At 46.7% G+C, this 11170-nt stretch overlaps 1 protein-coding gene across 3 annotated transcripts in view; it reads left to right on the top strand.

Annotated features, from left to right (window-relative positions):
• The first annotated feature begins 7527 nt into the window (after positions 1 to 7527).
• Aptx (aprataxin) overlaps positions 7528 to 11170 on the top strand; it is a 19180-nt gene continuing 15537 nt past the window's right edge. The window contains exon 1 of one of the 3 annotated variants that reach the window (XM_021222242.1): positions 7528 to 7572. The gene's annotated coding sequence lies outside the window, so the exon portion shown is untranslated. Of the gene's footprint in view, positions 7573 to 7686; positions 7729 to 7830; positions 8370 to 11170 lie in introns of those variants that run through there. The other 2 variants (XM_029533442.1, XM_029533441.1) reach the window with 2 other exon arrangements.

Genomic DNA, 11170 nt, shown 5'->3' with positions numbered 1-11170 from the left:
ATATATTGGGGTGGGGAGGAGCGGAGGAAGTTCAACATTGTTTGTACAAACCTGTGAATAAAGAGCAAGTGGGAGGCCACGGGGTGAGTCACATCAGTTCTCAACAGTGTCTGCTTTCCGTAGTTTTGTGTGTCTTTTTTTTTTTTTTTTTTTGGTTTTTCGAGACAGGGTTTCTCTGTGTAGCCCTGGCTGTCCTGGAATTCACTTTGTAAACCAGGCTGGCCTCCAACTCAGAAATCTGCCTGCCTCTGCCTCCCGAGTGCTGGGATTAAAGGCGTGTGCCATTATGCCCCGCTTTTTGTGTCTTTCTTAATATTTTTAAGAAATTCTAACATAGATCACAACATCCATAATTTATACAAGTGAACATGACTGAACTAATTTCTAAAAGGAACAGCAAGATGGCTTAGCAGCTAAAGGCCTACCGTGTGCTGTATAAATGTTATACTTTTATCTTTGTGCCTGACACCCTGAACTGGATTCCCAGGACCCGGATAGAGAGGAGTGGGAACTGACTTCAGAGGGTTAGCCTTTGACCTGCACACTCTCCACGTGTCACGAACACCCCCACATAAATACACACATAAATAAATGTTAAAAAAGTTTTAAAAAGAGTTCTAACAGTGGGGTCACACTGCTTCTCTGCTCCTAGAAATCAGACCCTCCACAGAGGTGAGCCATGACATGAACTCATGTTGGGAGTTCACCAGTCCCAAAGGCAGGCGTTGAAGACAGTAAATGTAACTGGTAGGTGGAGTCCTTTAAGGGAAATTGTAGGGTACTGTTTGTGAACACATGTTTATAAGACAGAAACTCTCTACTGATGTGCCAAGTACAGATACAACAGCCAGGGATTTGGGAATATTATCACGAAAATACAATCAGAAAGCCCGTCACTACTTCATCATGAAGGGCATATTCTCCAGAACAAGCTTCTCAAAAAACTAAAATATTTTGCTATTTGGCCAAATTAGTATTAGCTTGTCAAGTATCTATTTATTAGGGTCAGGGATCAAATGTGGGACTTTGTGCATGCTTGGAAAGTTCTGTGCCTCTGAAATATACCAGCTCCTAACTATAACTTTTTAGAAATTGTTATTGCAATTACAATGAAAACATGTCATGGAAATTCCTTAAAGACTTTCCCAAGTCCCCTTAAACTTACTCCAGGTTTCGCTGCTGTTTGTTTTTTGAGACAGGGTTTCTCTGTAGTCCTAGCTGTTCTGGAACTCACTCTGTAGACCAGGCTGGCCTAGGGATCTTCCAGTTTCTGCTTCTCAAGTGCTAGGACTAACGCCGTCTGATATCAAGCCTGTTTTTTTTTTTTTTTTTTTTTTTCCTCTTCTAATCTTTAAGACAGGGTCAGCAATGTGAACTAACCAGTACCCCCTGAGCTGGTGTCTCTAGCTGCATATGTAGCAGAGGATGGCCTAATTGGCCATCATTGGGAAGAGAGGCCCTTGGTCTTGAAAAGATTATATGCCCCAGTACAGGGGAATACCAGGGCCAGGAAGGGGGAGTGGGTGGGTTGGAGAGCAGGGTCGGAGGAGGGTCTAAGGGACTTTTGGGATAGCATTTGAATTGTAAATGAAGAAAATATCTAATAAAAATTGTTTAAAAAAAAAAAAAGAGAGAGGGTCTCACGTCGCTTAGGCTGTCCTTGGGCTCCAGATCCACAGGCCTCTAGTTTCTAAGTGTTGGGGTTACAAGCATGCACTACCACACCCCACACTGTGTGTTCTATAAATTTTTTATTTTTATCTTTGTGTCATAGCATAAAATAGCTGGAAGCAGTAGGAGTTATTATCTAAAACGATAAAAGAGCACCACTAGAGACTGGTCGGGGCGCACCTGAGGTTGGGTTTTCCCACAAGCAGGTACTCAGGTGAGGATCTGAGTACGAGCAGTATGGAGATGATGCCAAGATGAGCCAAAAGAAAGAAAAGTGAGACTGAGACAGGAAGGAAGATGCACAGGGTGGGTAGAGGTGACATCTCTGGACAGCTGGGTGCTCTGGGAGACAGTATGCTGAGGACTCTAACGCTCTCCTCGGAGGCAAGGCGATGCTCATGCCTGTCTTCATGTCACTGTCATTATTGATCTGAGGGACTGAAATGCTCTTATTCTAACATGTGTGTGGTCAGAGAGGACCCCTGGAGCCAGAGCAAGCTTGCAGACAAATCACGTCTTTTACAGAGCTGGTTTTGGATGTGCGAAACCTCTATCTAAATTTGTTTCAGTGGGTTTTAGTCCATAACTACTAGGTAATTGTATTAGGTAATTTTGATGATTTGATGCTATGGCTGTCTAAGGAAGGTGGCTGAGCCAGCCAAGGAGAACAAGCCAGTAAGTAGCATTCCCTCCATAGTCTCGCTTCAAGAATCATAGAATCATACCTTGAGTTTTTTGCACTGTCTTCCCTGCATGATGAACCAAAAGCTGTAAGCTAAAATGAACCATTTTCTCCCCAAGTTGCTTTTGTTATGCTGTTTATTACAGCAATGGAAAGCAAACCCAGACGTTCCCAGATGACTCTCCGGAGGCATTTTTTCTTTTTCTTTATTTTTTTAAATGTGTGTGTGTGCATGTGTGTATTCATGTTCATGTGTAAACATTGCCCTCAGTATTTTCACTGATGGCTCTCCACCCTATAAGCAGGGTAAGGAAGGTCTCTGTATTGAGCCCAGGGCTGACGAGTTTAGCTTGTCCTGCCGGTCAGCTTGCTTTGGAGATCCCGTTTCTGCTTCTGCTCACTGGAATTACACACAGGTGGGCTGCCACAATCACCAGGCTTTTTGTATGTGCTCTGGGGATCCAGGCTCTGGGCTTTTACCATTCACTCATTTGGCCATCTCAGCCCCTCCCCAGTTTTACTGTGTTTACTGGATGATGAACCCACATACAGTTTCTTTGTCATCTACTATTGGATGTCTGATGACTGATCCTTGCTCAGATCTGACCATTTGCTTCCCCCTGACAACTCCACTGCACCCTCAGTACCTGTGAACTTCTGTCACTGCTAAAAGCCCCACTGCAGGCTCTCTGTGGGTATTGCGCTCCTCACTCACCCCTTACCCTGAGGCCTAGAGCCTGGCACATGCTTGGCACCTCTTTGTCACACCCCCATTTGTTTGAACCATTATTTCACTTTGTAGCTCTGGCTGGGCTTTACCTAAGCAGCCCACATCAGTTCTTGAACTCATGATTCTCCTGCTTCTGCCCCGAGTGCTGGTGTAACAGGCGTATACCGTTATACTCAGTGTCTTGACTGTTTTCCTAGTCCTTCTTCTCTTTACTGTTTCTCTGGAGAATCTTAGCACAGCTTCCCCAAGTATCAAAACAAAATACAGTTTCCTAGTTGTACCCTCTCTCAGAACTCTCTACTTTCCTTTGGAGCAAGTTGATGGACCAGTGGACTACAGCCTCCGGCTGCAATTGCCCTTCCCTTAGGCCTAGTCTTGAAGTCTCCCAACGTCTCAGAGATGACCTCTATCTCTCACAGGAGCAGCCGATGCTTCCACGGTTGAGGGAGGACGGTGCTGACCCAGACGCTGTGCATCACCAGAACTTGCTAGATTTATTGACTTGTTTTCAAGAGGCCACAAAGCTGATGTCCATCCCTGTTTGACCGAAACAGCAAAACCCAGAGTAAAACCAGACAAAACAATCGGAACAAGAACAAGGTTAGAGACCTCACGCTTTCTGGTTTTAAACATCTTTACAAAGAGGTAGCAATGAGAACTGTGACTGTGGAGCAAGCATACAGACACACCTACGTAAAGGAGACAGACCAGAACCTAGAAATGAAGCCTTCCATACACGATCGAGTGCGTCAGTAAGAGGATGACAAGACCGACAGCCTTTTCAGCAAATGGTGTTGGGAACATGATAACCACAGGGAAAGATACAGGAATTCTGCGTCATGCAGTATAAAGACAAACACAAACTGAGTCCCTTAGAAGGGAACACAGAACTTCATGGCAATGATTTGGCAATGATTTCTTAGACTTGACACCAAAGGCAGAGGCAGCAAGATTACAGGCAGGTAAGTTAGACACAGAATTTAAAAAGCTCCTGCGCATCTAAGGTTAGAGCTAACATACTGAAGGGGGACCTGAAAAATGGGCAGGGAGGCTGGCCAGCTGAAACAAAGGGCCACGCTCAGAGCAGGGAAAAAGCCCTACAGTTCTTTGTGTGGAGATGTGGATTGAACCTAGGGCGTCACATATTCTCGGCAATGCTCTACCACCGAGCTATATATACCCAAGCATCTCCCTCCCCCCAACTCCAACAATATCACACAAATACCAGTAAGTTGATTTTAAGATGGCCAAAAGATTTGGACATTTCTCCAACTGGAAAAATCACATAAAAAGAGCACCATCCCTAACAATCAGGGAACTGTAAATCAAAACCATTGTGGGCGGCTGCTTTCAACAACAAAAACCGTTACAAATAACAAGTGCTGGCAAGCACACAGAGAAGCTGTGTCTGGGCACTGTTAGAGGAATGTAAAACCATGCAGCTGCCATGGAAAAGCATTATGGAAGCTTTCAAAGTATTAAAAATAAAATGACCAGGACTGGGAGATGGTTCAGTTGGTAAAGTGTTTGTCCCAGAGGCCCCAGCACCTAAGTTTAGATCTCCAGCACCCATGTAAAGAGCCCAGTGTAGTAGCTTGTGCCTCTAGTCCCAGTGCTGCAGAGGCAGAAGGATGATTCTGGAGCTCATGGGCCAATTTAACCTAACTGGTGAGCTCCAGGCTCCGTGAGAGACACCATCTTTAAATTAAGGTGGATCCCTGTCATGGTCACTGCAAAGGCAGGTGGATCTCTGTGAGTTTGAGGCCAGCCTGGTCTACAGAGTGAGTTTCAGGACAGCCAGGGCTACACTGAGAAATACTGTCTCAGAAAACAAAAACAAAAACAAAAACAAAACAGAACAAAACAAAAATTAAAGTGGAGCATGAAGAAGATAGTTGATATTGTCTTTTGGCCTGCACGCGCACACACACACACTCAAAAGACAGGAACAACCCAAAAGCCCATCACTCGTTATCTGTAATCCCAGCACTTGGGAAACAGAAGCAAAATTGGGCATGGTGGTGCTTGCCTGTAATCCCAGTACGCAAGAGGCAGAATTTACTTTGTGAGTTCAAGGTCAGTTTGGTCTTCATAACAAGTTTCTGGACAGCCAGAGCTACATAGTGAGGCCCTGTCTCCAACAACAACAACAACAACAACAACAACAACAGAAACAGCCCAAAGCAGGAGGATCAGGAATTTAGGTCATTTTTAAAGGTCAGCCTTGACTCTGTCTTTAGGAAATGGGGGGAAAAGACAAGAAAGAATAATATGGGGGTTGGAGAGATGGATCAGTAGGAACACTGGCTACTCCTCCCACCTCACAATCTCTTATAACTCCAGTCCCAGGGATCTGCTTTCTGCTGACTTCCTCAGGCACCAGGTACACACACGGTGTACAGACATACATGCACGAAAAACACCAATACACATTAAAAATCAATAAATGAAAAAGAATATGGTCTGGAGAGATGGCTCAGCAGTTAAGAGCTATCTTAAACTGACTGCTCTTCCAGAGGTCCTGAGTTCAATTTCCAGCAACCACATGGTGGCTCACAACCATCTGTAAGGGTGTATCTGAGGATGGTGACAGTGTACTCATCTACATAAAATAAATCTTAAAAAAATATTTAAAATAAATAAAAACCCAAAGAAAAACATTAGCCTTAAAAAGGATCTTTTGGCTGGGCATGGTGGCGCATGTTTTTAATCCCAGCACTCGGGAGGCAGAGGCAGGCGGATTTCTGAGTTGGAGGCCAGCTTGGTCTACAAAGTGAGTTCCAGGACAGCCAGGGCTACACGGAGAAACCCTGTCTCGAAAAACCGAAAAAAAAAAAATCTTTTGATGTGTGCCAGGTTGTAGATGAAACTTGACACCAAGCTAAGTGAAATAAAATGATTACAAAAACTAACACTACATGATTTCACTTAAATGGTATTTCCAGATTGGTCAAACTCATGGAAGCTAAAAGCAGAATAGTGGGGCTTTAGGGTGACAAAAATGAGTAGTTGTTTGATTCATAGAGAAGCTGAAAAACTTTGGTGCACAGTCCCCTATGAACCCCAGTGAATGTCTTAAGTGCCTGCCACGCCCTTGTCCATGCATTGTTCCAAACAATCTTGTTTTTCTGGTCAGTGCACTGCAGACAATGGATTAGACCTAACACAGTGGCTAGGAAAACTCTGCCCAATTCTGCACAAATGACCCAATTTAATTTTTATCTGTACGAGACACAATAGAGACTACGTAGAAGCCTTGGCTAAGAGGCCTAATCCTGAGGGAAAATACAAACCGTCGGTCACCAGATCTGCCTCTTGCGGGACCTCGTTCTCAGCCTTGAGGTTTGTACAGCTTGAGATGCCTCCTCCCTCCCTGCTCTGATCCTAACATACACCCGCATCTTCTCTGCCAACAAAAGCACTCTTTCCCTTGCTCTCAGGGACATCCTCCCATCCTGTCTTGTCAGCTCCATCAGACAGTGGAGCCTGCTTTTCCACGGAAGAAAACAATAGTAACCCCATTTGATCAAGAAACAAAGGAGCTCCTAGCTGAGAATGTGTGTGTGTGGGGGAAGACCTGTGATCCTAGTATTTCAGAGGTAGATGCAAGGGGATCTTGAGTTTGAGATTAGTCTAGGGCACAGTGAAACCTTGTCTAAACAACTTCACCCCCCCCCAAGGCCCCCCCCCCCGTAAGGTTCAGTTTCGATTGCGTTTCAGATTCTACACTCTGATTTTACTCACGAGATAGGAATTCTTTCATCTGCCAAGAAGTCTTTGGTGACTTACAAGACTTTTAGGGAACGTCCTGGAATTGCTATAAAAATCAGTACAAATATGTCATCCCAACCTCCTGCTGATTGCCCTCAGTTTATTTAGAGAAGACATCATAAAAAAAATCTTAGCAGGGTTCTTCTGTCTCTCTCTCCAGTCTTTTATTTTTCTCCTTATAGAGAGAAAGGAAACTGTAATCTGAACGTGGGATGTACACTCCATCCTGTAGCTGAAATGATGGCTTCAAAGCTCTGTTTGATAGCTCACATCTGCAATCCCAGCACTGGGGGGAAATCTAAGGAGATTCTCGGGAGTTCAAGGCCAATTTGGGCTACAGAATGAATTTCTCTCACTACCTCCAACCTCGTTCCTTCCCTTTCAAAGATGGCTTTAACATATAGCGAGCTTCCTGAGGAGGAAGTGCTAAGAGGCGACATGGCTGCGTAGATGAGCCACAGAAGACCGCTGTCTGAAATCTCTCCGGATTCAGACACCGGGAGGCTGCGAGCAAAGGAGCTATCCTCACGGGGGACAACCAGCGGCTAGCACCACTGTTCTACCTGGGTATCGGGCGAGCAAACGTTTCAGCCAATTCTCGAAAAGATACTGGACTCATCACCGGTTGCTAGGCAGCCGTCTGTGACGTCATCTCTCAGCCCCGGAAGCGGCGAGGCGCAGTTGGGCAGCGTGAAGTTTGTGGGTGTCCGCAGTCGAGGTAAGTTAGGGATCCGCCGGTCTTCGTAGCTTGCTGGGTTAGAAGCGGGCAGGGGCGTCTGGCCCGGGCCGCTAACTCCGAGCGGTGACCTCGAGGGTGGAGGTCGAGGTTTCTTTCTTCTGGGCGGATTAGGCTCCACCCTTTCGTCCTGCTCAGGTGGGCGTGTTTCCGAGTTTGGTTTCCGCCGCAGGGTTCCGGCCTCCCTCCCTCTCCGCCCCCCATCCCCACCCCTCCATCCCCACCCCCATCCCCACCCGACTCCTGTACCTAGTTGGCTGCCAGGTCAGCATGAAAACATTTAGAGATAAGCGTGGACACTGCCCATGCAGCGGGGCTGTTCAGCCTGACAGGAAAGTGTGTCTGCCAGAAACGCCTTCCAAGAGTAACTCTTGGTGCACTGGTCCCCAGCGGACCTTAAGAATGCCGGATGCAGTATAGGGTCTTTCTCATACAGTGCCGAGGAGACCGAGTCAACAAAGCAGGGGGTTTTTTGAAATTACACCAATTTGGAATCGATGGGTAATTACTTTTGTGAGGTCGACATATATTGGGGATTTCGTAAGAGGCCCTTCCTCCCCACTTAATTTTAGAGGTCTCATGTAGCCCAGCTGGCCTCAAATTCCTGATCCACTTGCCCCTACCTCTCAGTGATGGGATACAGGCGTTTGCCACTGGGCTTGGACAAATTTTTTTTTTTTTTTCTTTTTCAAGATTGGTAACAGTATGTAGAGTAGTCTGACCTCAAACTTCTGGCTATCCTGTGTTACCCAGGAGCCATACTGCATTCTTGAAAGATGGTATGTGCGGGGTAAAGGTGCCTGCATGTATGTCTGGGGAGGGAAGAGTGAGGAGGTTGGCCAGTGGGGCCAGTTCTGAGGAATTAGAAGCTGAGAGTCTTAAATTCAAGTCCGTGTTGAACATTAGTCCACAGTCACTTGTGCTTATGTAACTTTTAAGTTTAAATTAATTGGAGATTCAGTTCCTTTCTTGTGCTAACGGCCCTTCAAAAGCTCGGTTGTCAGTGCAGCGTGAAGGTTTACTACATGTCCATTGTTGAAGAAAGTTCACGTGTTAACAGCGCTTCAAGATAGAAACTGGTCTCTCGGGTCACTTGCCCAGATCATTTGGGTTCCCTGATGTCATGGTTTGTATATGCTTGGCCCAGGGGGTGGGACTAATAGGAGCAGTTGGAGTAGGTGTGTCACTGCGGGCGTGGACTTTAAGACCCTTGACCTAGCTGCCTGGAAGCCAGTCTTCTCTTAGCTGCCTTCAGAACAAGAGGTGGAACTCTCAGCTCCTCCGGCCCCATGTCTGCCTGGACACTGCCATGTTCCCACCTTGATAATAGTGGACTGAACCTCTGAACCTGTAAGCCAGCCCTAATTAAATGTTGTCCTTATATGAGTTGCCTTGGTCATGGTGTCTCTTCTCAGCAGTGGAAGCCCCAACTAAGACACCTAGGACTCAGAAATAGCTGGGCAGGGTCTGGTGAGATGGCTCAGCAGTTAAGAGCACCGACTGCTCTTTTGGAGGTCATGAGTTCAAATCCCAGCAACCACATGGTGGCTCACAACCATCTGTAGTGAGAAACAAATAAAGAACCTATGGGCCGGAGAGAGCAGGGCCTGGAGCGAGCAGGATTGGAGCAAGAGGGAGAAAAAGGAAGAGGAAAAAATAGCTGAGCCGGGTGTGGTGGCGCACGCCTTTAATCTCAGCACTCGGGAGGCAGAGGCAGGTGGATTTCTGAGTTTGAGGCCAGCCTGGTCTACAAAGTGAGTTCCAGGACAGCCAGCCAAGGCTATACAGAGAAACCCTGTCTTGAAAAAACAAACAAACAAACAAACAAACAAAAAAAGCTGGGCAATGCTGGTGGTACATGACTTTAATCCCAGCAGGAGGCAGAGAGGCAGGTGAATCTCTTGAGTATGAGGATAGCCTTGTCTATAGTTCCAGGACAGCCAAGGCTACACAAAGAAACTCTGTCTGGAAAAAGAAAAATGAACCAACCAGAATTAATCAGGGCATAGTAACCAGCAGTGTAGTCAGCAAATGGGCCATTGCAGAAGGGAGAGGGAACGAGCGGCTTCTGTTTGGGGCATTCTACTTTAAGACAGGCCCAGGCGGGTGTGTTTGTGCACCTGTTCATCCGAAGCACTCAGGAGGCAGAGGCAGGTGAATCTCTGTGAGTTTAAAGCCATCCTGGCCTATATAACACGTTCCAGGCCAGCCAGAGGTACATAGTGAGACCGTGTCTCAAGGGACCCAACAGGAGTAGGAAGTAGAGAGAAGCTGGAAAACCTTGAGAACTTGTGGTAGGTTATCATCCGAGCATTTATCTGCCACCGTTGATTGTAGGCTTGCTGTATGCTGAGTAGTAAGTGCTGGAAGTGACAGTGCTGAGGTGGCCAAGCTATCCACTGTCATGGTGCTTGCAGTTTATGGACTTTTACTGGAGGGTCTGGCTAAGGTTCAGGAACACCCACCCTTCTATGTTCTTGTATTCTGCAGTCACCAATTCCTACAGATTAGCTCTGGAGGCCCAAATGGGCCGACCTGCTGTTTAAGGTTTGTTGTGTAAGCATCGTGCAGTAACTGCATCAGCTGCACAGGAAGCAGTGCATCGGAACATCACAACTTAAGAACTTCTGGGAACGTGTGTATATTTGTGGCAGAAGGGAGTGCGTGTCCATCGTCTTGCCATGTTCCTATCTGCTCATTGGACCTCTCTTCCTACTTAGAAGCGGCACTGTCTGCTGGCTTCTTTGTCAATCATAAGACTTGTTACCCAGTAAGGACATGCTTCACTCTCCTGTCTCTTACCTGCCCGTCCGTCCATCAGTTTGTAGCAGGTCCAACAGATGCATTGGAACATAGCATTATAAATGGGATCTGCCCGCAGTACCGTCACCATTAGGCCTGGGTTTAGATCTTAGATGAACAGCTGACTTTATACTCATATCAGCTCCTCTTGGAGACCTGTTGAATTGTCTTTTGGACTTTCTGGCCTCTGTTTTAATAGCAGCTTCTGGATTTGTCTCTGACCCCAGCTTCCTGCACTCCTTTGCCTACACATAGTCCTTGGCTAGGTATCTATCCTTGGGCTTCTGTTGGTTCATGTGACGTGTAAAACTTGGCTTGTCTCCTGCTGACTGTGTTGGAGCTTAGCCTCTCCTCCTGGTGTTCTTTCCTTACGTTGCCCTTTCTTTGGGTGACTCTTGAGGCAGTGTGTCTGGTGCAGCCACGTCCGCCTTGTCCTGACTCACGCTTCCTTGTGGAAGCCTGCACGGTCACGTGTGCTCTTTAACCTGAGATGCCTGTTTCTGTCTTTCCTGCTCAGTCCCCTTGGCTTTTGGCCGCCTCTGACCTGGTGGTTTTGGAGGCCTTTTCTGACTGACAGAGAACTTTGAACTAAATTGGTAAATTGTTAATCCGCTCTGAACTCCCCGCTGGCGTCATTTTTGCTACCACAAGCCAAAATGCTCTGGATTCATGAATATAAGAAACACACACAGCCGGGCCTGGTGGCGCAGGCCTTTAATCCCAGCACTCGGGAGGCAGAGGCAGGCGGATTTCTGAGTTCGAGGCCAGCCTGGTCTAC

This window comes from Mus pahari, chromosome 22 (genome assembly GCF_900095145.1).
Source record: "Mus pahari chromosome 22, PAHARI_EIJ_v1.1, whole genome shotgun sequence".
Lineage (NCBI taxonomy): Eukaryota > Metazoa > Chordata > Mammalia > Rodentia > Muridae > Mus > Mus pahari.
Note: the sequence above shows the minus strand (reverse complement) of the source record. Positions and strands in the feature narration are given on the sequence as shown.